Raw genomic sequence first — 26,627 nt, 5'->3', positions numbered from 1 at the left:
AGGCCTCTGTTGAACAGATTTGCAAGGCTGCAACTTGGTCTTCGCTTCATACTTTTTCCAAATTTTACAAATTTGACACCTTTGCTTCATCGGAGGCTATTTTTGGGAGAAAGGTTCTTCAGGCAGTGGTTCCTTCTGTATAAAGAGTCTGCCTATCCCTCCCGTCATCCGTGTACTTTTGCTTTGGTATTGGTATCCCAGAAGTAATGATGACCCGTGGACTGATCACACTTAACAGAAGAAAACATAATTTATGCTTACCTGATAAATTCCTTTCTTCTGTAGTGTGATCAGTCCACGGCCCGCCCTGTTTTTAAGGCAGGTAAATATTTTTTAATTTATACTCCAGTCACCACTTCACCCTTGGCTTTTCCTTTCTCGTTGGTCCTTGGTCGAATGACTGGGAGTGACGTAGAGGGGAGGAGCTATATGCAGCTCTGCTGGGTGAATCCTCTTGCACTTCCTGTAGGGGAGCAGTTAATATCCCAGAAGTAATGATGACCCGTGGACTGATCACACTACAGAAGAAAGGAATTTATCAGGTAAGCATAAATTATGTTTTTCTACAGTTAGCCACCAATCAGCAAGTATATATGAGAGATTGTGTGCCAGAAACACACCAACTCCCATAGGGGCGCTTCCCACTAAATACTTAGATAACACAAAGCACACAAAATTAAAATTCAATATAAAAAGTCCATAAAATCCAGGATGAATGGCTGCTCTCTATCAAAGGACGGTCAAATCCTGGTATTTGGTAATCTGCAGAAAAACAAACAGAGGTGCCACAATGGCCTAGTACCACCGACACAGTATAATAAGCTGAAATAATACTCACAAGCGTTGCGCACCCTCAGGTGCTAACGAAGCAGACTGGAACTTTTAAGCAGTGGTCTAGCTCACTGATCCCCACCGAATAAACGTATCAGCTCATATAATCAGAGGAGGCAATGTCCTTTATCTGTATATGGAAGAAAAGAAGAAAAACCATAGCCCAATACCGTTGGTCAGGGGTAGAGTAGAAAAAACCAAATGATTGCCCTTACAGGAAAGAAAGCACCTCCAGGTGCAGTAAGAGCAGACTGGGATTTTGCAGTCTCTCAGCTGACTGAACTCCACAGCAAAATGTGAAGGCTAATCCAAAGATTTCTCAAAGTGGTGTAGGAATAAACACCACCACACCAGCAAGTGTATAGATAAAATAAAAAACTTTTATTTAAAAGCAACGCGTTTCTCAGCCTCTTACAGGGCTGTTTCCTCAGGCTATGATAAAATATAAGTAACATACACTTGCTATATAAAGGGAACAAGATATTCTCTGATAGGTTATACAATTGATAAAAACACCTGAGGTAATTAGTTGTCATAGTAACCAGAGAATAACACAATGACTTCACCGGTCAGTAAAAAAACATATACCTATAAACAAATGTATATAAAAGAGATCTAGAAATATATAACATATATCATTCTAAAAGATAGTATGATAGGTTATTTGATACAAATACTTCATAGCAAATTGTGAACAAAGCCATAATAAATAAAACTGTAAAGTATATTATATCACAATTGATAACATGCGTCCTTATGTATACGTATATAAATCTGCCACTTTGTATTTGTGACCTACTCTCTTTAAATACCCCCGAAACTATACTAGTACACATTTGTATATAATAGTATAGAAAATAAAACATAAAAAATAAAAACATAAAAACAGACCCCTGCATGACATAATATTATAATATTTAACTTAGTGCATAGTAAGAATGCAGTGATTTAACATATTTGTATATTATACTTGTGATGTAGGGAATAAATGTATAGGACATTACTCCTCTCCACCCTAGTTTAGCATCTTTCTCAGTGATGACTAACCTGCCTAGTACGAGTGGATAAATAGAGACAGATTGCCTCACAGGACGTTCCAATAAACTTCTGAGAATGTAAAGTGGCTGGTAGTAAACATGGCATCACCACCGAATGGTCTCCGCCCATTTCATTCGCCTCCATAGGTTGGAGGGTGTGTACGAGATGCTCCAATCGAGGAGGGGAGGAGATCAGAGGGGGGCGAGGCTTGAATCCTTCAAAAAATAAGTGCATGCGTCCCAGTCATCTTATCTGACAGTAAAAGTGAATCTCGCTCAGATATTCGATCACTTGTTCAACACATATCCCTATGACTGTGCGAGCCCTTAAATCGCTGTTGGTTGGCACAAAATTAATGATCAATAAAAGTGGAGGGAGGAGTGTCATAGAAAAATAGCACTATTCCGATATACATAGACATAGCCCTATTCCAATGTGCATAGAAATGGGATGAGAGTATGAGTGAAAATGAGTATGAATGTCAATATGTAATGAAATAAAATTAGTGATACTATGGATATGTGATAATAGTGAGATAAAAGTGTAGTAAATCGTGTGATACAAAATAAGTCCTTTTTTTATCTAAGCGTTGTTATGGGATTACTTAGATGAGTGAGAAGTGGAATTTACACTGATATATAATATATAGTGATCAATAATGTGCTAATTTATATAGATTATATTTTTGGGGTTAATATTGGCCCAGAGATAGGATTCTAGTGATATAAAAATGAAGAATCTCTACTAGTTAGATGTAGAGGAATCTCCAGAAGGAGTGTGCTTGTGAACCCTATTGTGATAATGAGAATATAGGGAAGGGGAGGTAATAGATACTATGTCTACAACTAGATTTTAGGGGGGAGGGAATAATAAATACTTTATATAAGAACTAAATTTAATAAATGCTAGCTAATCATGGATGCACATGAGAAGTACATTCTAAATGATCTAATACATGGTTTATTTATCCAAATGGACCCTTTTGGTATGGTGGTGCCCATTGACTGACAATAATCAATAAATTCTGTAGGTATAGCTAATCATATAAAAGCTGCCATATCAATGTTCTCATTCAAACCATCAGGCGGAAGTGTTTTTATAATAGTGCTATTTTTCTATGACACTCCTCCCTCCACTTTTATTGATCATTAATTTTGTGCCACCCAACAGAGATTCAAGGGCTCACTCAGTCATAGGGATATGTGTTGAACAAATGATCGAATCCTCTGAGCGAGATTTAGCTTCACTTTTACTGTCAGATAAGATGACTGGGACGCATGTGCGTATTTTTTGAAGGATTCAAGCCTCGCCCCCCTCTGATCTCCTCCCCTCCTCGATTGGAGCATCTTGTACACACCCTCCAACCTATGGAGGCGAATGAAATGGGCGGAGACCATTCGGCGGTGATGCCATGTTTGCTACCAGCCACTTTATATTCTCAGAGGTTTATCGGAACATCCTGTGAGGCACTCTGTCTCTATTTATCTACTTGTATTAGGCAGGTTAGTCATCACTGAGAAAGATACTAAACTAGGGTGGAGAGGAGTAATTCCCTATACTTTTATTCCCTACATCACAAGTATAATATACAAATATGTTAAATCACTGCAGTCTTACTATGCACTAAGTTAAATATTATAATATTATGTCATGCAGGGGTCTGTTTTTATGTTTTTATTTTTTTTATGTTTTATTTTCTATATTATTATATATAAATGTGTACTAGTATAGTTTCTGGGGTATTTAAAGAGAGTAGGTAACAAATACAAAGTGGCAGATTTATATACGTATACATACGGATGCATGTTATCAATTGTGATATAATATACGTTACAGTTTTATTTATTATGGCTTTGTTGACAATTTGTTATGAAGTATTTGTATCAAATAACCTATCATACTATCTTTTAGAATGATATATGTTCTTTATCTCTTTTATATACATTTGTTTATAGGTATAAGTTTTTTACTGACCAGTGAGGTCATTGTGTTATTCTCTGGTTACTATGACAACTAATTACCACAGGTGTATTGTATCAGTTGTATAACCTATCAGAGAATATATTGTTTCCTTTATATAGCAAGTGTATGTTACTTATATTTTATCATAGTCTGAGGAAACAGCCCTGTAAGAGGCTGAGAAACGCGTCGCTTTTAAATAAAAGTTTTGGATTTTATCCATACACTTGCTGCTGTGGTGGTGTTTATTCCTACACCACTTTGAGAAATCCTAGTCTGCTCTTACTGCACCTGGAGGTGCTTTCTATCCTGTAAGTGCAATCATTTGGTTTTTGCTACTCTACCCTTGACCATACAGTATTGGGCTATGGTTTTTCTTCTCTTCTTCCATATACAGATAAAGGGCATTGCCTCCTCTGATTATATGAGCTGATACGTTTATTCGTTGGGGATCAGTGAGCTGGACCACTGCTTAAAAGTTCCAGTCTGCTTCATTAGCACCTGAGGGTGCACAACGCTTGTGAGTATTATTTCAGCTTATTATACCAACATCCTCTGTGTCGGTGGTGCTAGGCCATTGTGGCGCCTCTGTTTGTTCTTCTGCAGATTACCAATCAGCAAGCACTACCCAGGGTGCTTAACCAAAAATGTACAAGCTCCTAAGCTTACATTCCTGCTTTTCAAATAAAAAATATACCAAGAGAACAAAGGAAAATTGATAATAGGAGTAAATTAGAAAGTTGCTTAAAAGTACATGCTCTGAGTCATTAAAGAAAAAAAACCATGTGTTTCATATCCCTTTAAGTATCATATGAAACTGCATGGTCTAAAAAATAACATGATTTGTGATTAGTCAACAATAATTATTTTGCTAATTTGTGAAAAATGTAATAAGCAATTCTTCCAATTGTTCTACTTTTCTTAGACAACCAATAGTAAGATCAAATGATTTGGTTCTATAGAGGAAATTGCGGTCACATAGCTAAGCAATAGATACTTAATTATGTAGTTATAGAAATCTCATTTGAAGCAGCTCATGAAGCCAAAATTCTTTCTTTCATGAATCAGATGATTCATACAATTTTTTTACAACTTTCCAGATTACTTCTATTGTTAAATTTGCTTCATTTTCTTTTTAACCTTTGTTGAAGGTGCTGCAGCAATGCAATACTGGGAGCTAGCTGAACACATCAGATGAGCCAATAATAGGTGTGTGTGCAGCTACCAATCAGCTGCTATCTCCCAGTAATGTACTGGTGCTCCTGAGCTTACCTAGATATGCTTTTCAACAAAAGATACCAAGAAAACAAAGCAAATTAGATAATGTAAGTTGTTTAAAATTGTATTCTCTATCTGAATAAGGAAATTGTATGTGTTTTGCAATAAAGATCAGTTTAAATAATCTAGAATAATTAAATGATTGTATGTTTATAGTGGTTTCTTTAAAGGGTGCAGTATCAAGTGTGAGTATGCGAAGGGAGTGGTATGCATAAGAAAAGTTATGTCAAAATGTGTGGTTACAAACAAAAACATAGACATTACAATAAACATAGACAATAAATCTACACACATCAAATGCACACACTATGCATACATCCATAGTGCATACACACACTACACTGCACACACTACACTACCAGGGCCGCCATCAGGGGGTGACAGGGGTGACTTTTTTTTTATATTTTGGTATCCACCAGTGGGTACTACAGCAGAGTGCTAATTGAGCATGGGAAATGTTATTACAAGGAGTAAAGCATTAGCATTTGAGAGGAATTCTGAGTGTGCACAAAGCCACTATGCACAGTGTGAGACAGACTTGGCACTTTGTTTGTATAGTGTGTGCCTGAGTAAGACGGCAGATCACTTTCATTTGCAAAGGAGGTAGGACTCACTTAGCAAATGTTTTTTATTTCTTTGTGCAATTTTGATTGTAACTTCAGTGTGGTAGTAGTTGTATGGTGGGGCCAGGGGTCCATAAAAACAATTTTTTTTTAGCAGCAGTGTATTTATGATTATTTGACAATGCTGTAGAAATTCTATATTTAAAACCATGCAGAAATGTTTCCTTTCTCAATACACAAATGGTAGGTGCCCTTTTGGCAGATATGCATTTATATTTATATATATATATATATATATATATATATATATATATATATATATATATATATATATATATATATATATATATATATATATATAATTCATTAAAATTATGGGGGGGGGGAGATAAAAAACTGAAATTAAAATCCTCCATGTCTCAAAATTAAATCAATGTAAATATTTGCATAGGAAATTAGTACATCTAAGCAAGTATCCCCGCTTGCCCCCAGAAATTCTTAATATGCAATGTTTCCAATGCACAAGAGAATTGTGGGTAAGATATGCAAATTAGGTATGCAAATTCTCAGTTTTTTTGCTTCAAAATACTGTTTTAACACAGTGATCCTTTTAAACAGGAATATGACAGCAAACCAAAAATCACTCACTATACAAGCCTGTTTCGTTCTTTTTAGAACTCATCAGTAGGAGATAGATTTCTGATTGCTGCATTGGAAAAGCTATTTTCATGGTTAAACCAAAATTCATTAAAATTATGGGGGGGGGGAGATAAAAAACTGAAATTAAAATCCTCCATGTCTCAAAATTAAATCAATGTAAATATTTGCATAGGAAATTAGTACATCTAAGCAAGTATCCCCGCTTGCCCCCAGAAATTCTTAATATGCAATGTTTCCAATGCACAAGAGAATTGTGGGTAAGATATGCAAATTAGGTATGCAAATTCTCAGTTTTTTTGCTTCAAAATACTGTTTTAACACAGTGATCCTTTTAAACAGGAATATGACAGCAAACCAGAAATCACTCACTATACAAGCCTGTTTCATTCTTTTTAGAACTCATCAGTAGGAGATAGATTTCTGATTGCTGCATTGGAAAAGCTATTTTCATGGTTAAACCAAAATTCATTAAAATTATGGGGGGGGGGGGATAAAAAACTGAAATTAAAATCCTCCATGTCTCAAAATTAAATCAATGTAAATATTTGCATAGGAAATTAGTACATCTAAGCAAGTATCCCCGCTTGCCCCCAGAAATTCTTAATATGCAATGTTTCCAATGCACAAGAGAATTGTGGGTAAGATATGCAAATTAGGTATGCAAATTCTCAGTTTTTTTGCTTCAAAATACTGTTTTAACACAGTGATCCTTTTAAACAGGAATATGACAGCAAACCAGAAATCACTCACTATACAAGCCTGTTTCGTTCTTTTTAGAACTCATCAGTAGGAGATAGATTTCTGATTGCTGCATTGGAAAAGCTATTTTCATGGTTAAACCAAAATTCATTAAAATTATGGGGGGGAGATAAAAAACTGAAATTAAAATCCTCCATGTCTCAAAATTAAATCAATGTAAATATTTGCATAGGAAATTAGTACATCTAAGCAAGTATCCCCGCTTGCCCCCAGAAATTCTTAATATGCAATGTTTCCAATGCACAAGAGAATTGTGGGTAAGATATGCAAATTAGGTATGCAAATTCTCAGTTTTTTTGCTTCAAAATACTGTTTTAACACAGTGATCCTTTTAAACAGGAATATGACAGCAAACCAGAAATCACTCACTATACAAGCCTGTTTCGTTCTTTTTAGAACTCATCAGTAGGAGATAGATTTCTGATTGCTGCATTGGAAAAGCTAGGGATACTTGCTTAGATGTACTAATTTCCTATGCAAATATTTACATTGATTTAATTATATATATATATATATATATATATATATATATATATATATATTTATTACATTCCAGTTCACTGCCCCTTTATGCAAAGACCTTCCAGGTGCAAGGAGGCATTTTATCTAAGATTTGTACATCTGCATAAAATGTTATACTCTCAGACTAAGATTGCGAAGTGTTTGAAATGAGACAGGTTAACTTAAAACTATTCAGTTTACACTACAGCTGACTTAATTTTGAAATACATACCAACCAGCCTAAATCCTGCATTTAACCAGATCTAATGGTTTGAGTGTGGAGTTATAAAATCATGATTAGAATAAAATATACTATTTCAAAGAAGAATTGCACATTAAATATGTTCTCCATAGATAAAACATTTAGATATAAAATAAAATAATAAATCTATCTCCAAATCATTTCTTTAAGTTTATGATGGGTATTTATAAAATATAGAATATGGAATAAAGAGTTATAAATGAAATTAACTTAGATAGGATATGAGTACCACAGCTTATGGTTCCACCAAGACCATATAGAGAACAGCATTTTCAAAATCCTTAAAGGGACAGTCAACCATAGAATTGTTATTTTTAAGAGTTATTTTTATGGGCCTAGATTTAGAGTTTTGTCGGTAACGACCCGCGTAGCTAACACCGGCTTTTTTCTGGCCGCACCATAAAAATAACTCTGGTATTGAGAGTCCACAGAAAGGCTGCGTTAGGCTCCAAAAAAGGAGCGTAGAGCATATTTAACGCAGCTTCAACTCTCGATACCAGAGTTGCTTACGCAAGCGGCCAGCCTCAAAAACGTGCTTGTGCACGATTCCCCCATAGGAAACAATGGGGCTGTTTGAGCTGAAAAAAAACCTAACACCTGCAAAAAAGCTGCGTTCAGCTCCTAACGCAGCCCCATTGTTTGCTATGGGGAAACACTTCCTACGTCTGCACCTAACACTCTAACATGTACCCCGAGTCTAAACACCCCTAACCTTACACTTACTAACCCCTAATCTGCCGCCCCCGCTATCGCTGACCCCTGCATATTATTTTTAACCCCTAATCTGCCGCTCCGTAAACCGCCGCTACTTACATTATCCTTATGTACCCCTAATCTGCTGCCCCTAACACCGCCGACCCCTATATTATATTTATTAACCCCTAATCTGCCCCCCACAACGTCGCCTCCACCTACCTACACTTATTAACCCCTAATCTGCCGAGCGGACCGCACCGCTATTATAATAAAGTTATTAACCCCTAATCCGCCTTACTAACCCTATAATAAATAGTATTAACCCCTAATCTGCCCTCCCTAACATCGCCAACACCTAACTTCAATTATTAACCCCTAATCTGCTGACCGGAGCTTACCGCTATTCTAATAAATGTATTAACCCCTAAAGCTAAGTCTAACCCTAACACTAACACCCCCCTAAATTAAATATAATTTTAATCTAACGAAATTAATTAACTCTTATTAAATAAATTATTCCTATTTAAAGCTAAATACTTACCTATAAAATAAACCCTAATATAGCTACAATATAAATTATAATAATATAATTCAAAGCTCTTTTACCTTACCAGCCCTGAACAGGGCCCTTTGCGGGGCATGCCCCAAGAAGTTCAGCTCTTTTGCCTGTAAAAAAAACCATACAATACCCCCCCCCCAACATTACAACCCACCACCCACATACCCCTAATCTAACCCAAACCCCCCTTAAATAAACCTAACACTAAGCCCCTGAAGATCTTCCTACCTTGTCTTCACCCTACCAGGTTCACCGATCCGTCCTGAAGAGCTCCTCCGATGTCCTGATCCAAGCCCAAGCGGGGGGCTGAAGAGGTCCATGATCCGGCTGAAGTCTTCATCCAAGCGGGAGCTGAAGAGGTCCATGATCCGGATGAAGTCTTCATCCAAGCGGGAGCTGAAGAGGTCCATGATCCGGATGAAGTCTTCTCTCAACGGCATCTTCAATCTTCTTTCTTCCGGATCCATCTTGCAGACCTCCAACGCGGAACATCCTCTTCTCCCGACGCCTACTAGCCGAATGACGGTTCCTTTAAGGGCCGTCATCCAAGATGGCGTCCCTCGAATTCCGATTGGCTGATAGGATTCTATCAGCCAATCGGAATTAAGGTAGGAATATTCTGATTGGCTGATGGAATCAGCCAATCAGAATCAAGTTCAATCCGATTGGCTGATTCGATCAGCCAATCAGATTGAGCTTGCATTCTATTGGCTGTCCCGATCAGTCAATAGAATGCGAGCTCAATCTGATTGGCTGATTGGATCAGCCAATCGGATTGATCTTGATTCTGATTGGCTGATTCCATCAGCCAATCAGAATATTCCTACCTTAATTCCGATTGGCTGATAGAATCCTATCAGCCAATCGGAATTCGAGGGACGCCATCTTGGATGACGTCCCTTAAAGGAACCGTCATTCGGCTAGTAGGCATCGGGAGAAGAGGATGTTCCGCGTCGGAGGTCTGCAAGATGGATCCGGAAGAAAGAAGATTGAAGATGCCGTTGATAGAAGACTTCATCCGGATCATGGACCTCTTCAGCTCCCGCTAGGATAAAGACTTCATCCGGATCATGGACCTCTTCAGCTCCCGCTTGGATGAAGACTTCAGCCGGATCATGGACCTCTTCAGCCCCCCGCTTGGGCTTGGATCAGGACATCGGAGGAGCTCTTCAGGACGGATCGGTGAACCTGGTAGGGTGAAGACAAGGTAGGATGATCTTCAGGGGCTTAGTGTTAGGTTTATTTAAGGGGGGTTTGGGTTAGATTAGGGGTATGTGGGTGGTGGGTTGTAATGTTGGGGGGGGGTATTGTATGTTTTTTTTTACAGGCAAAAGAGCTGAACTTCTTGGGGCATGCCCCGCAAAGGGCCTTGTTCAGGGCTGGTAAGGTAAAAGAGCTTTTAAATGTAGTAATTTAGAATAGGGTAGGGCATTTTGTTATATTGGGGGTCTTTGTTATTTTATTAGGGGGCTTAGAGTAGGTGTAATTAGTTTAAAATTGTTGTAATATTTTTCTTATGTTTGTAAATATTTTTTTATTTTTTGTAACTTAGTTCTTTTTTATTTTTTGTACTTTAGTTAGTTTATTTCATTGTAGTTATTTGTAGGTATTGTATTTAATTTATTTATTGATAGTGTAGTGGTAGGTTTAATTGTAGAGAATTATAGGTATTTTATTTAATTAATTTATTGATAGTGTAGTGTTAGGTTTAATTGTAACTTAGGTTAGGATTTATTTTACAGGTAAATTTGTAATTATTTTAACTATTTTAGCTATTAAATAGTTCTTAACTATTTAATAACTATTGTACCTGGTTAAAATAATTACAAAGTTGCCTGTAAAATAAATATAAATCCTAAAATAGCTACAATGTAATTATAATTTATATTGTAGCTATATTAGGATTTATTTTACAGGTAAGTATTTAGCTTTAAATAGGAATAATTTATTTAATAAGAGTTAATTAATTTCGTTAGATTAAAATTATATTTAAGTTAGGGGGGTGTTAGTGTTAGGGTTAGACTTAGCTTTAGGGGTTAATACATTTATTAGAATAGCGGTGAGCTCCGGTCGGCAGATTAGGGGTTAATAATTGAAGTTAGGTGTTGGCGATGTTAGGGAGGGCAGATTAGGGGTTAATACTATTTATTATAGGGTTAGTGAGGCGGATTAGGGGTTAATAACTTTATTATAGTATCGGTGCGGTCCGCTCGGCAGATTAGGGGTTAATAAGTGTAGGCAGGTGGAGGCGACGTTGTGGGGGGCAGATTTGGGGTTAATAAATATAATATAGGGGTCGGCGGTGTTAGGGGCAGCAGATTAGGGGTACATAGCTATAATGTAGGTGGCGGCGCTTTGCGGTCGGCAGATTAGGGGTTAATTATTGTAGGTAGCTGGCGGCGATGTTGTGGGGGGCAGATTAGGGGTTAATAAATATAATATAGGGGTTGGCGGTGTTAGGGGCAGCAGATTAGGGGTACATAAGTATAACGTAGGTGGCGGTCGGCAGATTAGGGGTTAAAAAAATTTAATCGAGTGGCGGCGATGTGGGGGGGCCTCAGTTTAGGGGTACATAGGTAGTTTATGGGTTTTAATGTACTTTAGAGTACAGTAGTTAAGAGCTTTATGAACCGGCGTTAGCCCAGAAAGCTCTCAACTACTGACTTTTTTCCTGCGGCTGGAGTTTTGTCGTTAGAGTTCTAACGCTCGCTTCAGCCATGACTCTAAATACCAGAGTTAGAAAGATCCCATTGAAAAGATAGGATACGCAATTGACGTAAGGGGATCTGCGGTATGGAAAAGTCGCGGCTGAAAAGTGAGCGTTAGACCCTATTTTGAGTGACTCCAAATACCGGAGTTAGCCTAAAAACAGCGTTAGGAGCCTCTAACGCTGGTTTTCACGGCTAACGCCAAACTCCAAATCTAGGCCATGGTGCGGCCAGAAAAAAGCCGGCGTTAGCTACGCGGGTCGTTACCGACAAAACTCTAAATCTAGGCCAGTGTTATCTATATGGCCCACATGTACTTTCTGTCTCTTTGTGTTGAAAAGAGATTTAAAAATCATGTGATAAGAGGCAGCCCTCAAAGGCTTAGAAATTAGCATATGAGCCTACCTATGTTTCGTTTAAACTAAGAATACCAAGAGAAAAAAGCAAATTTGATGATAAAAGTAAATTGGGAAGTCAATTAAAATTAAAAGTCCTATCTGAATAATGAAAGTTTAATTTATACTTGACTGTCCCTTTAAGTACAGCTGACAGATGAGAACATTTGTACACTATATTTGAAGTGGTGCTCTTGGTTGGGAAAAAAAACACACAAACATATGTCAACCTTTTAAAAGTACTTTTCTTCATCTAGCCATCTACACAGATCATTAATGTACAATTTTGAATTCACAGAATTATTTTTGTTTGCACAATTACAAATATGATTCTTTAAAAAATGATCTCTTAATTTCTGCTTTTTTTTTTATCATGCATGTCACACACACTGTTTATTTAGGGGATGCAAGGTGCATAAATGTTCCCTCCTGTGAGTGTCTGTGTTTATGTCTTTGTGCTTTGGTTTGTGTCTCTATGAGTGTGTATGCATTTTTTTCTCTGTGGGTCTCTCTGTGAGGGTGGGTGTGTATGTCTTTGTGCATTTTCTGTGGATGTCTGTGAGGGTGTGTGCATATGTCTTTGAGCTTTTTCTATGGGTGTCTCTGTTAGGGTGTGTGTATGTTTGTCTTTGTGTATTTTCTCTGGATGCCTCTGTAGGGGTGGGTGTGTATATCTGTGTTTTCTGTGGATGTCTCTGTGAGTGTGTGTATGTATGTATGTCTGTGTTTTCTGTGGATATCTCTGTGAGGGTGTGTGTATTCTGTGGATGTCTCAGTGAGGGTGTGTGTATGTACAGTATGTATTTCTGTGTTTTATGTGGTTGTCTGTGTGTGTATGTCTTTGTGTGTTTTCTGTGGGTGTCTGTGTGTGTGTGTGTGTGTGTGTATGTCTTTGTGTGTTTTCTGAGGCTGTCTCTGTCTGTGTTTCCTTGGGTGTATGTGCAAGTTTGAGTTTGTGTGTGTGTGTCCATTGTCTGTTCCTTTTTAGGACATTTTACCTTACTACTGATTATTCACATCTTTCTACAGACTTTGAGACTAATGAGACCTTTCCGGAAGTCACCTAATCCACCATTTAACCTTTAAATTATTGTTTAGACAGTTCAGGGCCCTTCCTTTCAGCCACTGCATGCTGTTGTCATTTAGTTGGCATCTTCCTTTACAAAAATATAATCAGAGCTCCATATTTTGTTTTCTAAATCTCCTTTTTTTTTAACAAAACTGTAGTCTACCTCATTACTTGTCGGGTCAATGTAAACAAGTGCTGAGTGTGTTTCTTTGTGTGTCTGCTAAAGTGTCTATATGTGAATCCTTATGTGTGAGTGTGTGTGTATGTTTCAGTGTATGTTACTACCTTTACAACATTTCCAAGTTTAAATAGACACTTAAGAATAAAGTGCATATACGTTTTAGTCACTTGGTCAAAAATTGCACATGTCAAATGGGGGGGGGGCCCTGATCAATGGTTAAGTCAGGGGCCCCAAAATTTCTAGTGGCGGCCCTGTACACTACACATAGTACACACTACACTACACACAGTTCATACACACACTACACATACATCCGCACTATACACTACACTACACATAGTACACACTACACTACACACAGTTCACACACACACTACACATACATCCGCACTATACACTACACTACACACAGTACACACTACACTACACACAGTTCACACACACACTACACATACATCCACAGTACACATTTCTTCTTGGCTTGACAGTACACACTTCACTACACACAGTACATACACATACACCCACAGTACACACACTACATAGACAATAAACCTACACACATAAAATGCACACTACACATACACCCACTGTACACACACATTGCAGACATGCACACAGCACATACACACACAGTACTCTTCACACATATTACACACACACACAGTACTCACAACCTACACCGTAGACACGTTATACATGCACACACATGCACACTATGCATACACAGTTCTCACACACTACACAGTACACACAAACACATTATACACACACACAGAACTCAAACACTACAACAAACACACATACTACACATACACAGTATTCACAAACTACACCATAGAAACATTATATGAGCACACACATGCGCACTACACACACTACATTGTGCTTACATTATACACACATAAACTATACATACACTGTTCTTACACAATATACAGTATACACAAACACATTACACACACGCACACACACTGCACATACACAGTACTCACACATTGTACACAAACACACCATACATTGCAGACTTGTTTTTGACCATCAAATACTAACGGTTAGATTATGAGGGGTGCGGTGCTAACTTGCACGTTATTGTCACTGCTCACTTCCCTACAGCGCTGGTATTACAGGTTTTCATAAACCCGACGTTAACAGGCAAGAAGTGAGCGTAGAGCAAAATTGTGCTCCATGCAACACCCCAATACCAGCGCTGCTTAAGTCAGTGGTGAGCTGGTTGTAAGTGCTCGTGCACGATTTCCCCATAGACATCAATGGGGAGAGCCGGCTGAGAAAAAGTCTAACACCTGCAATAAAGGAGCATAAAGCTCCGTAACGCAGCCCCATTGATTCCTATGGGGAAACAAAAGTTATGTTTACACCTAACACCCTAACATGAACCCTGAATCTAAACACCCTTAATCTTACACTTATTGCTTATTGTTGCCCCTGACATCGCCGACACCTACATTATACTTATTAACCCCTAATCTGCCACTCCGGACATCGCCACCACTATAATAAACATATTAACCCCTAAACCGCCGTAGTCCTGCATCGCAAACACTAGTTAAATATTATTAACCCCTAATCTGCCGTCCCTAACATCGCCACCACCTACCTAAATTTATTAACCTCTAATCTGCCGCCTCCAACGTCGCCGCCACTATACTAAATTTATTAACCCCTAAATCTAACCCTAACACCCCCTAATATAAATATAATTAAATTAAATCTAAATCAAACCTATTAATAACTAAATAATTCCTATTTAAAACTAAATACTTACCTATAAAATAAACCCTAAGCTAGCTACCTAAGCTAGTTATTAACTATTTACTAACTACCTAGCTAAAATAAATATAAATTGACCTGTAAAATAAAACCTAACCTGTCTTACACTAACACCTAACCTAATCCTACAATTAAATAAATTCCCTAAATTAAATACAATTAACTAAATTCACTGCAATTAGCTAAATTACAAAAAAACCCTTTTTCTCCAACATTGGTGTGTCCGGTCCACGGCGTCATCCTTACTTGTGGGATATTCTCTTCCCCAACAGGAAATGGCAAAGAGTCCCAGCAAAGCTGGTCACATGATCCCTCCTAGGCTCCGCCCACCCCAGTCATTCTCTTTGCCGTTGCACAGGCAACATCTCCACGGAGATGGTTAAGAGTTTTTTGGTGTTTAAATGTAGTTTTTATTCTTCTATCAAGTGTTTGTTATTTTAAAATAGTGCTGGTATGTACTATTTACTCTGAAACAGAAAAGGATGAAGATTTCTGTTTGTAAGAGGAAGATGATTTTATCAGACAGTAACTAAAATCGATTGCTGTTTCCACACAGGACTGTTGAGATGAAGTAACTTCAGTTGGGGGAAACAGTTAGCAGACTTTTCTGCTTAAGGTATGACTAGCCATATTTCTAACAAGACCATGTAATGCTGGAAGGCTGTCATTTCCCCTCATGGGGACCGGTAAGCCATTTTCTTAGTTAAACATAAAAGAATAAAGGGCTTAAAAAAGGGCTTAAAAACTGGTAGACATTTTTATGGGCTAAAACGATTGCTTTATTGGGGCATATTATGCAGATTCTAGCTAATAATTGGCATTATAATCTTGGGGAACGTTTAAAAAACGGCAGGCACTGTGTTGGACACCTTTTTTAGTCTGGGGGCCTTTCTAGTTATAGACTGAGCCTCATTTTCGCGCCAATACTGCGCAGTTGTTTTTGGAGAGCAAGGCATGCAGATGCATGTGTGAGGATCTAAGAATCACTAAAAAAGCTTCTAGAAGGCGTCATTTGGTATCGTATTCCCCTCTGGGCTTGGTTGGGTCTCAGCAAAGCATATAGCTGGGACTGTATAGGGGTTAAATTTAAAAACGGCTCTGGTTCCGTTATTTTAAGGGTTAAAGCTCTGAAATTTGGTGTGCAATACTTTTAATGCTTTAAGACACTGTGGTGAAATTTTGGTAATTTTTGAACAATTCCTTCATACTTTTTCACATATTCAGTAATAAAGTGTTTTCAGTTTGAAATTTAAAGAGACAGTAACGGTTTTATTTTAAAACGTTTTTTTGTGCTTTGTTGACAAGTTTAAGCCTGTTTAACATGTCTGTACCATCAGATAAGCTATGTTCTATATGTATGAAAGCCAATGTGTCTCCCCATTTAAATTTATGTGATAATTGTGCCATAGTGTCCAAACAAAGTAAGGACAGTAATGCCACAGATAATGATATTGCCCAAGATGATTCCTCAAATGAGGGGAGTAAACATGATACTACATCATCCCCTACTGTGTCTACACCATTTTTGCCCACGCAGGAGGCCCCTAGTACATCTAGTGCGCCAATACTTATTACCATGCAATAATTAACGGCTGTAATGGATAACTCCATAGCAAATCTTTTATCCAAAATGCCTACTTATCAGAGAAAGCGCGATTGCTCTGTTTTAAACACTGAAGAGCAAGAGGGCGCTGATGATAACTGTTCTGAAATACCCTCACACCAATCTCAAGGGGCCATGAGGGAGGTTTTGTCTGATGGAGAAATCTCAGATTCAGGAAAAATTTCTCATCAAGCTGAACCTGATGTTGTGACATTTAAATTTAAATTAGAACATCTCCGCGCACTGCTTAAGGAGGTGTTATCTACTCTGGATGATTGTGACAATTTGGTCATTCCAGAGAAATTATGTAAGATGGACAAGTTCCTAGAGGTTCCGGTGCCCCCCGACGCTTTTCCTATACCCAAGCGGGTGGCGGACATAGTAAATAAAGAGTGGGAAAAGCCCGGCATACCTTTTGTTCCCCCCCCTATATTTAAGAAATTATTTCCTATAGTCGACCCCAGGAAGGACTTATGGCAGACAGTCCCCAAGGTCGAGGGGGCGGTTTCTACTCTAAACAAACGCACTACTATTCCTATCGAAGATAGTTGTGCTTTCAGCGTGTTTCTGGTTCGAGGAACTAGAAAAGTCGCTCAGTAAAGAATCTTCGTATGAGGAGGTTATGGACAGAGTTCAAGCACTTAAATTGGCTAACTCTTTTGTTTTAGATGCCGCTTTGCAATTAGCTAGATTAGCGGCGAAAAATTCAGGGTTTGCTATCGTGGCGCGCAGAGCGCTTTGGCTAAAGTCTTGGTCAGCGGATGTGTCTTCCAAGACAAAATTGCTTAACATTCCTTTCAAAGGTAAAACATTATTTGGACCAGATTTGAAAGAGATTATTTCAGACATCACTGGGGGAAAGGGCCACGCCCTCCCACAGGATAGGTCTTTTAAGGCTAAAAATAAGCCTAATTTTCGTCCCTTTCGCAGAAACGGACCAGCCTCTAATTCTGCATCCTCTAAGCAAGAGGGTAATACTTCACAACCCAAACCAGCCTGGAAACCAATGCAAGGCTGGAACAAGGGTAAGCAGGCCAAGAAGCCTACCACTGCTACCAAAACAGCATGAAGGGATAGCCCCCGATCCGGGACCGGATCTAGTGGGGGGCAGACTCTCTCTCTTTGCTCAGGCTTGGGCAAGAGATGTTCAGGATCCTTGGGCGCTAGAAATAGTTTCTCAAGGTTATCTCCTGGAATTCAAGGAACTACCCCCAAGGGGAAGGTTCCACAGGTCTCACTTATCTTCAAACCAAATAAAGAGACAGGCATTCTTACATTGTGTAGAAGACCTGTTAAAGATGGGAGTGATACATCCAGTTCCAATAAGAGAACAAGGAATGGTATTTTATTCCAATCTGTTCATAGTTCCCAAAAAAGAGGGAACATTCAGACCAATTTTGGATCTGAAGATCCTAAACAAATTTCTCAGGGTACCATCGTTCAAAATGGAAACTATTCGAACGATCCTACCCACCATCCAGGAAAGTCAATTTATGACTACCGTGGATTTAAAGGATGCGTACCTACATATTCCTATCCACAAGGAACATCATCAGTTCCTAAGGTTCGCTTTTCTGGACAAGCATTACCAGTTTGTGGCACTTCCATTCGGATTAGCCACTGCTCCAAGGATTTTCACAAAGGTACTAGGGTCCCTTCTAGCGGTTCTAAGACCAAGGGGCATTGCAGTAGTACCTTACTTGGACGACATCCTAATTCAAGCGTCGTCCCTGTCAAAAGCAAAGGCTCATACGGACATCGTCCTAGCCTTTCTCAGATCTCACGGATGGAAGGTGAACAAAGAAAAAAGTTCTCTGTCCCCGTCTACAAGAGTTCCCTTCTTGGGAACAATAATAGATTCCTTAGAAATGAGGATTTTTCTGACAGAGGTCAGAAAATCAAAACTTCTAAGCTCTTGTCAAGTACTTCATTCTGTTCCTCGTCCTTCCATAGCGCAGTGCATGGAAGTAATAGGATTGATGGTTGCAACAATGGACATAGTTCCTTTTGCACGAATTCATCTAAGACCATTACAACTGTGCATGCTCAGACAGTGGAATGGGGATTATACAGACTTGTCTCCGAAGATTCAAGTAGATCAAAAGACCAGAGATTCACTCCGTTGGTGGCTGACCCTGGACAATCTGTCACAGGGAATGAGCTTCCGCAGACCAGAGTGGGTCATTGTCACGACCGACGCCAGTCTAGTGGGCTGGGGCGCGGTCTGGGAATCCCTGAAAGCTCAGGGTCTATGGTCTCGGGAAGAGTCTCTTCTCCCGATAAACATTCTGGAACTGAGAGCGATATTCAATGCTCTCAGAGCTTGGCCTCAACTAGCAAAGGCCAAATTCATAAGGTTTCAATCAGACAACATGACGACCGTTGCATATATCAATCATCAGGGGGGAACAAAGAGTTCCCTGGCGATGAAAGAAGTGACCAAGATAATTCAATGGGCGGAGGATCACTCCTGCCACTTGTCTGCGATCCACATCCCAGGAGTGGAAAATTGGGAAGCGGATTTTCTGAGTCGTCAGACATTCCATCCGGGGGAGTGGGAACTCCATCCGGAAGTCTTTGCCCAAATAACTCAATTATGGGGCATTCCAGACATGGATCTGATGGCATCTCGTCAGAACTTCAAGGTTCCTTTCTATGGGTCCAGATCCAGGGATCCCAAGGCGACTCTAGTAGATGCACTAGTAGCACCTTGGACCTTCAACCTAGCTTATGTATTCCCACCGTTTCCTCTCATTCCCAGGCTGGTAGCCAGGATCAATCAGGAGAGGGCCTTGGTGATCTTGATAGCTCCTGCGTGGCCACGCAGGACTTGGTATGCAGACCTGGTGAATATGTCATTGGCTCCACCATGGAAGCTACCTTTGAGACAGGACCTTCTTGTTCAGGGTCCATTCGAACATCCGAATCTGGTTTCCCTCCAACTGATGGCTTGGAGATTGAACGCTTGATTTTATCAAAGCGTGGGTTTTCAGATTCTGTAATAGATACTCTGATTCAGGCTAGAAAGCCTGTAACTAGAAAAATTTACCATAAAATATGGAAAAAATATATCTGTTGGTGTGAATCCAAAGGATTCCCATGGAGCAAGATAAAAATTCCTAAGATTCTATCCTTTCTACAAGAAGGTTTGGAGAAAGGATTATCTGCAAGTTCTCTAAAGGGACAGATGTCTGCTTTATCTGTTTTACTTCAGAAACGACTGGCAGCTATGCCAGATGTTCAAGCATTTGTTCAGGCTCTGGTTAGGATCAAGCCTGTTTACAGACCTTTGACTCCTCCCTGGAGTCTAAATCTAGTTCTTTCAGTTCTTCAAGGGGTTCCGTTTGAACCTTTACATTCCATAGATATTAAGTTACTATCTTGGAAAGTTTTGTTTTTAGTTGCAATTTCTTCTGCTAGAAGAGTTTCAGAGTTATCTGCTCTGCAGTGTTCTCCGCCCTATCTGGTGTTCCATGCAGATAAGGTGGTTTTGCGTACTAAGCCTGGTTTTCTTCCGAAAGTTGTTTCTAACAAAAATATTAACCAGGAGATAGTTGTACCTTCTTTGTGTCCGAATCCAGTTTCAAAGAAAGAACGTTTGTTACACAATTTGGACGTAGTCCGTGCTCTAAAATTCTATTTAGAGGCTACTAAAGATTTCAGACAAACATCTTCCTTGTTTGTTGTTTATTCTGGTAAAAGGAGAGGTCAAAAAGCGACTTCTACCTCTCTTTCCTTTTGGCTTAAAAGCATTATCCGATTGGCTTATGAGACTGCCGGACGGGAGCCTCCCGAAAGAATCACAGCTCACTCAACTAGGGCTGTGGCTTCCACATGGGCCTTCAAGAACGAGGCTTCTGTTGACCAGATATGTAAGGCAGCGACTTGGTCTTCACTGCACACTTTTGCCAAATTTTACAAATTTGATACTTTTGCTTCTTCGGAGGCTATTTTTGGGAGAAAGGTTTTGCAAGCTGGGGTTCCTTCCGTTTAGGTGACCTGATTTGCTCCCTCCCTTCATCCGTGTCCTAAAGCTTTGGTATTGGTTCCCACAAGTAAGGATGACGCCGTGGACCGGACACACCAATGTTGGAGGAAACAGAATTTATGCTTACCTGATAAATTACTTTCTCCAACGGTGTGTCCGGTCCACGGCCCGCCCTGGTTTTTTAATCAGGTCTGATGAATTATTTTCTCTAACTACAGTCACCACGGTATTATATGGTTTCTCCTATATATAATTCCTCCTGTCCGTCGGTCGAATGACTGGGGTGGGCGGAGCCTAGGAGGGATCATGTGACCAGCTTTGCTGGGACTCTTTGCCATTTCCTGTTGGGGAAGAGAATATCCCACAAGTAAGGATGACGCCGTGGACCGGACACACCGTTGGAGAAAGTAATTTATCAGGTAAGCATAAATTCTGTTTTTTTTTTTATTTTTTTTATTTTACAGGTAAATTTGTATTTATTTTAGCTAGGTAGTTATTAAATAGTTAATAACTATTTAGTAACTATTATACCTAGTTAAAATAAATACAAACCTGCCTGTAAAATAAAAATAAACCCTAAGATAGCTACAATGTAACTATTAGTTATATTGTAGCTAGCTTAGGGTTTATTTTATAGGTAAGTATTTAGTTTTAAATAGGAATTATTTATGTAATGATAGTAATTTTTATTTAGATTTCTTTTAATTATATTTACGTTAGAGGGTGTTAGGGTTAGGGTTAGACTTAGGTTTAGGGTTTAATAACTTTAGTATAGTGGCTGGCTGGCGGCGACATTGGGGACAGCAGATTAGGGGTTAATAAATGTAGGTAGGTGGCGGCGATGTTAGGGGCAGCAGATTAGGGGTTAATAATATTTAACTAGTGTTTGCGAGGCGGGAGTGCGGCGGTTTAGGGGTTAATATGTTTATTATAGTGGTGGTGATGTCGGGGCGGCAGATTAGGGGTTAATTATTTTATTATAGTGTTTGCGATGCGGGAGGGCCTCGGTTTAGGGGTTAATAGGTAGTTTATGGGTGTTAGTGTACTTTTTATCACTTTAGTTATGAGTTTTATGCTACAGCTTTGTAGTGTAAAACTCATAACTACTGACTTTAGAATGCGTTACGAATCTTGACGGGATAGGGTGTACCGCTCACTTTTTGACCTCCCAGGACAAGCTTGTAATACCGGTGCTATGGAAGTCCCATTGAAAAAAGACTTTATGCAATTTGCGTAAGTTGATTTGCGGTACGGCCAAAAAAGTGTGCGGTGCCCCTAAATCTGCAAGACTCGTAATAGCAGCGGTAGTAAAAAAGCAGCGTTATGAGGCTTAACACTGCTTTTTTACTCATAACGCAAGACTCGTAATCTAGCCCTAAGTTAGGGCATTTTAAGATATTCAAATTCATCTACTGTCAACATGTTGTTACTGGATTGCAGTAAAGTATGTTTTATAAAGTTCACCTATTTGGTTATAGAAATTGAATGTTTGCAGTAAACCTTCAACCAAAATTACAGTTTTTTTCAGTTTAAATTCTTGAAAATAGTCATCTAAGTATTCAAGATCTGTGCTTTATCTATATTAAATAATAGTGTATTGCCCAAGAAAAGATTCTGACATATTACAATGACTATGAATTTTATTTAAAATACACAACATCATGGAACATAATTCTATGTGCTCCTCCCACACTTTTATCTAATTCAAAATACACAATCAAAAGGGACCAAATTGCAATCAGCAGAGGTCAAAATCTCTCTCTTCCTTTCCAGGGATTCTTGTTTCAATGCAAAGGGAAGCTGATGCATATGGTTTTTTTTTCTATGGAAGTGCAGTTACATTGTAAGCATCCTGTTTCCATTCTTCTTTTGGAACAAAAGCAGGAAATGCACAGGCCCTGATTAACCTCCATTTTATATTGGTATCTGAGCACTGAGACTGTGTAGTCTATGTAACATGTACTTATATTGATATCTGAGCACTGAGACTGTGTAGTCTATGTAACATGTATTTATATTGATATCTGAGCACTGAGACTGTGTAGTCTATGTAACATGTATTTATATTGGTATCTGAGCACTGACACTGTGTAGTCTATGTAACACGTATTTATATTGGTATCTGAGCACTGACACTGTGTAGTCTATGTAACATGTATTTATATTGGTATCTGAGCACTGACACTGTGTAGTCTATATAACCTTTTATGTATTTATATTGGTATCTGAGCATTGAGACTGTGTAGTCTATGTAACTTATTTATATTGGTATCTGAGCACTGACACTGTGTAGTCTGTGTAAGATGTATTTATATATCTGAGCACTGAGACTGTGCAGTCTATGAAACATGTATTTATATTGGTATCTGAGCACTGACACTGTGTAGTCTATGTAACATGTATTTATATTGGTATCTGAGCACTGAGACTGTTTAGTCTATGTAACATGTATTTATATCGGTATCTGAGCACTGACACTGTGTAGTCTATGTAACATGTATTTATATTGGTATCTGAGCACTGACACTGTGTAGTCTATGTAACATGTATTTATATTGGTATCTGAGCACTGACACTGTGTAGTCTATGTAACGTATTTATATTGGTATCTGAGCACTGACACTGTGCAGTCTATGTAACGTATTTATATTGGTATCTAAGCACTGACACTGTGCAGTCTATGTAACTTATTTATATCGGTATCTGAGCACTGACACTGTGTAGTCTATGCAAGATGTATTTATATTGGTATCTGAGCACTGACACTGTGTACTCTATGTAACTTATTTATATTGGTATCTGAGCACTGACACTGTGTAGTCTATGTAAGATGTATTTATATTGGTATCTGAGCACTGAGACTGTGTAGTCTATGTAACATATATTTATATTGGTATCTGAGCAATGAGACGTGAGCCTTCTTAAGACCGCTGCTCCTAAACTCATACGCCGCCTCTGAGGCAGCGTATAGCAATCCGCCCGATCATGTACGATCAGGCTGATTGATACCCCCTGCTAGCGGCCGATTAGCCGCGAATCTGATTGGGGGCGGTATTGCACCAGCAGTTCACAAGAACCGCTGGTGCAATAATAAATGCCGACAGCATACGCTGTCGGCATTTATCGATGTGCGGCAGGCATGGTTCGCTATAGCGGATCATGTTCGTCCGCACATTAATAAATAGACCCCTCAGACTATATAGTCTATGTAACATGTGTATTTATATTGGCATCTGAGCCCTGAGACTGTGCAGTCTATGAAACGTATTTATATTGGTATCTGAGGACTGAGACTGTGTAGTCTATGTAAGATGTATTTATATTGGTATCTGAGGACTGAGACTGTGTAGTCTATGTAACATGTATTTATATTGGTATCTGAGCACTGACACTGTGTAGTCTATGTAACATGTATTTATATCGGTATCTGAGCACTGACACTGTGTAGTCTATGTAACACGTATTTATATTGGTATCTGAGGACTGAGACTGTGTAGTCTATGTAACATGTATTTATATTGGTATCTGAGGACTGACACTGTGTAGTCTATGTAACATGTATTTATATTTGTATCTGAGGACTGAGACTGTGTAGTCTATGTAACTTATTTATATTGGTATCTGAGCACTGACACTGTTTAGTCTATGTAACATGTGTATTTATATTGGCATCTGAGCCCTGAGACTGTGCAGTCTATGAAACGTATTTATATTGGTATCTGAGCACTGACACTGTGTAGTCTATGTAACATGTATTTATATTGGTATCTGAGCACTGACACTGTGTAGTCTATGTAACATGTATTTATATTGGTATCTGAGGACTGAGACTGTGTAGTCTATGTAACATGTATTTATATTGGTATCTGAGGACTGAGACTGTGTAGTCTATGTAACATGTATATTTACACTGAAAAGCAAAGCAAGTAATAGGCTTCACAATTACAGAGCGGTATATTAACCCTTTAAGGACACAGCTTTCAGTTTGCTCAATTGTTTTATGACTAAAAAATTCTGTCATATGTCCTTAAGAGGTAAACAAGAATTCTCAAAACAACAACAAAAAAAAAACAATTAAAAACTAAACAGCAGTTCAGCAGTAGATTCATGGAATGATCTTCCAGTAAATGTGTTTGGGAATTTAAGCTTTAAATGTACTGACATCAATTTACAAATAAATGAATAAACTGAAGAAGAAAAAAAAATATAATGAACTAATTGGAAATTAGGGACTACTCTTCATTCCACAATAAAAGATTCAATGTGAATTATAACCAAATAATATAACCACTTTCTAAATTATTTACAATAAAAAGGTGTATTGTGTTTAGCCAAAAAATGCAGTAAATCAATTTTATTATCTTTGTACTCAAGGGTACATGACTCATGTTGTACCAGTATAATCTCAGACTTTAGTATTTAAAGGGACATTCCGGGCTAAATTTTGAATGCGCATAGATGAGTTACATCTTTAAATAGAAACATTTTTGCAATATACATGTACTGGCAAAATGCTTTTACTAAAAGTTATTACTGTTTTAGTGTTAACATTTTTCTCTGCACGTGCATGTGAAACATAACTAGATATTCTCAATGCACCAGCATTTTAAATATTGCAGCTGCTCAGAGCATCAGTAGGGCGTGTATCATGTCAGTAGCTAACAAACTGAGTCATTAACACATGGTACTGAGTCATTAACGCATGCTGAGCAAGTGCTGTCTTTAAAACGCTGGTGCACAATGCATACTTAAATACACATTTGAAACCGCTATATCTTTTAATGTGAAGCGTTTTTTTATTAATACATGTATATTACAAAAATGCTTCTATACAAAACTGAAATGCATTCATGTGGATTCCAATTTTGGAAATGTTAAAAAGCAAAATAATCAGTAAACTGTTATTGTGGATAAAACTAATATTTTGATTAACTGCTTTTAATCATTTATATCTATAACATCTTTGTGGATAATTATATGGATATAAACACTCTCACACAGACAAACACACACAATATATAAAAGGGTATAAAAAGCATTCTCCTCTCACACCAGACACCCATTATCCCTACTACGATTTCTGAAAATATATACATTACAGATAAAATCAGAATATATACTTTCTAGTTACCAAGAGCTTATAATCGCAATTTAAACAATGCAGAAATAAAGTTCTTAGTAGATTATGATGATTTAATATTAAAGATATAGGGATCGATCGCAATCTTTTAGAAAAACGTATCGAATGTTTTTCAACAGAAAATCACCATTAAAATCCATAGGGATTTTTGTAGATAAATCATTTGCTAAGGATTGTGATCAACCTCATATGTATTTATCCTCATTAGATATTATTAACATTGACTAAATTATCATAACAATAGAAATAAGAATACATATTATCTTACCTGAGGTGTAGTAGTGTTTCTAGCTTTTACTGAAATAATTTAAATAATAATCCACCAGTTAACAAGGTAACAATAACAATAACTGTCTGGAACAAGGTTTGTGCTGGAGTTTGTGACTTCCCAGAATGTCCAGTTTGGGAGTCAGTTGGACTCTCCCCTAAAGGTTTCCTTCCTCTCATTGTTTTGCATGTTACAGAGGCTCGAAGCCATTTCAAGAGTGGAGGAAACAAGATAAACAAAATTCAGATTTTTTTTTTGTTTGGTGTGCATATCTTTATAATATGAACTCTAAAGGAAAGCAGAAGCTTGTTGCAACACAGAATTGAGAAGCCTGGATAATGACCAATATTAAAAGTGGAGATTTGAGGTCAAAACCAC

At 38.3% G+C, this 26,627-nt stretch overlaps 1 protein-coding gene across 1 annotated transcript in view; it reads right to left on the bottom strand.

Annotated features, from left to right (window-relative positions):
• CDH5 (cadherin 5) overlaps positions 1–26,364 on the bottom strand; it is a 214,701-nt gene extending 188,337 nt beyond the window's left edge. Inside the window, exon 1 of the mRNA XM_053699617.1 lies at positions 26,250–26,364. The gene's annotated coding sequence lies outside the window, so the exon portion shown is untranslated. The remainder of the gene's footprint in view (positions 1–26,249) is intronic.
• Positions 26,365–26,627: the final 263 nt, after the last annotated feature.

This window comes from Bombina bombina, chromosome 1 (assembly GCF_027579735.1).
Source record: "Bombina bombina isolate aBomBom1 chromosome 1, aBomBom1.pri, whole genome shotgun sequence".
NCBI lineage: Eukaryota > Metazoa > Chordata > Amphibia > Anura > Bombinatoridae > Bombina > Bombina bombina.
The sequence above is the reverse complement of the archived record's forward strand: the minus strand, read 5'-3'. Positions and strand labels throughout refer to the sequence as shown.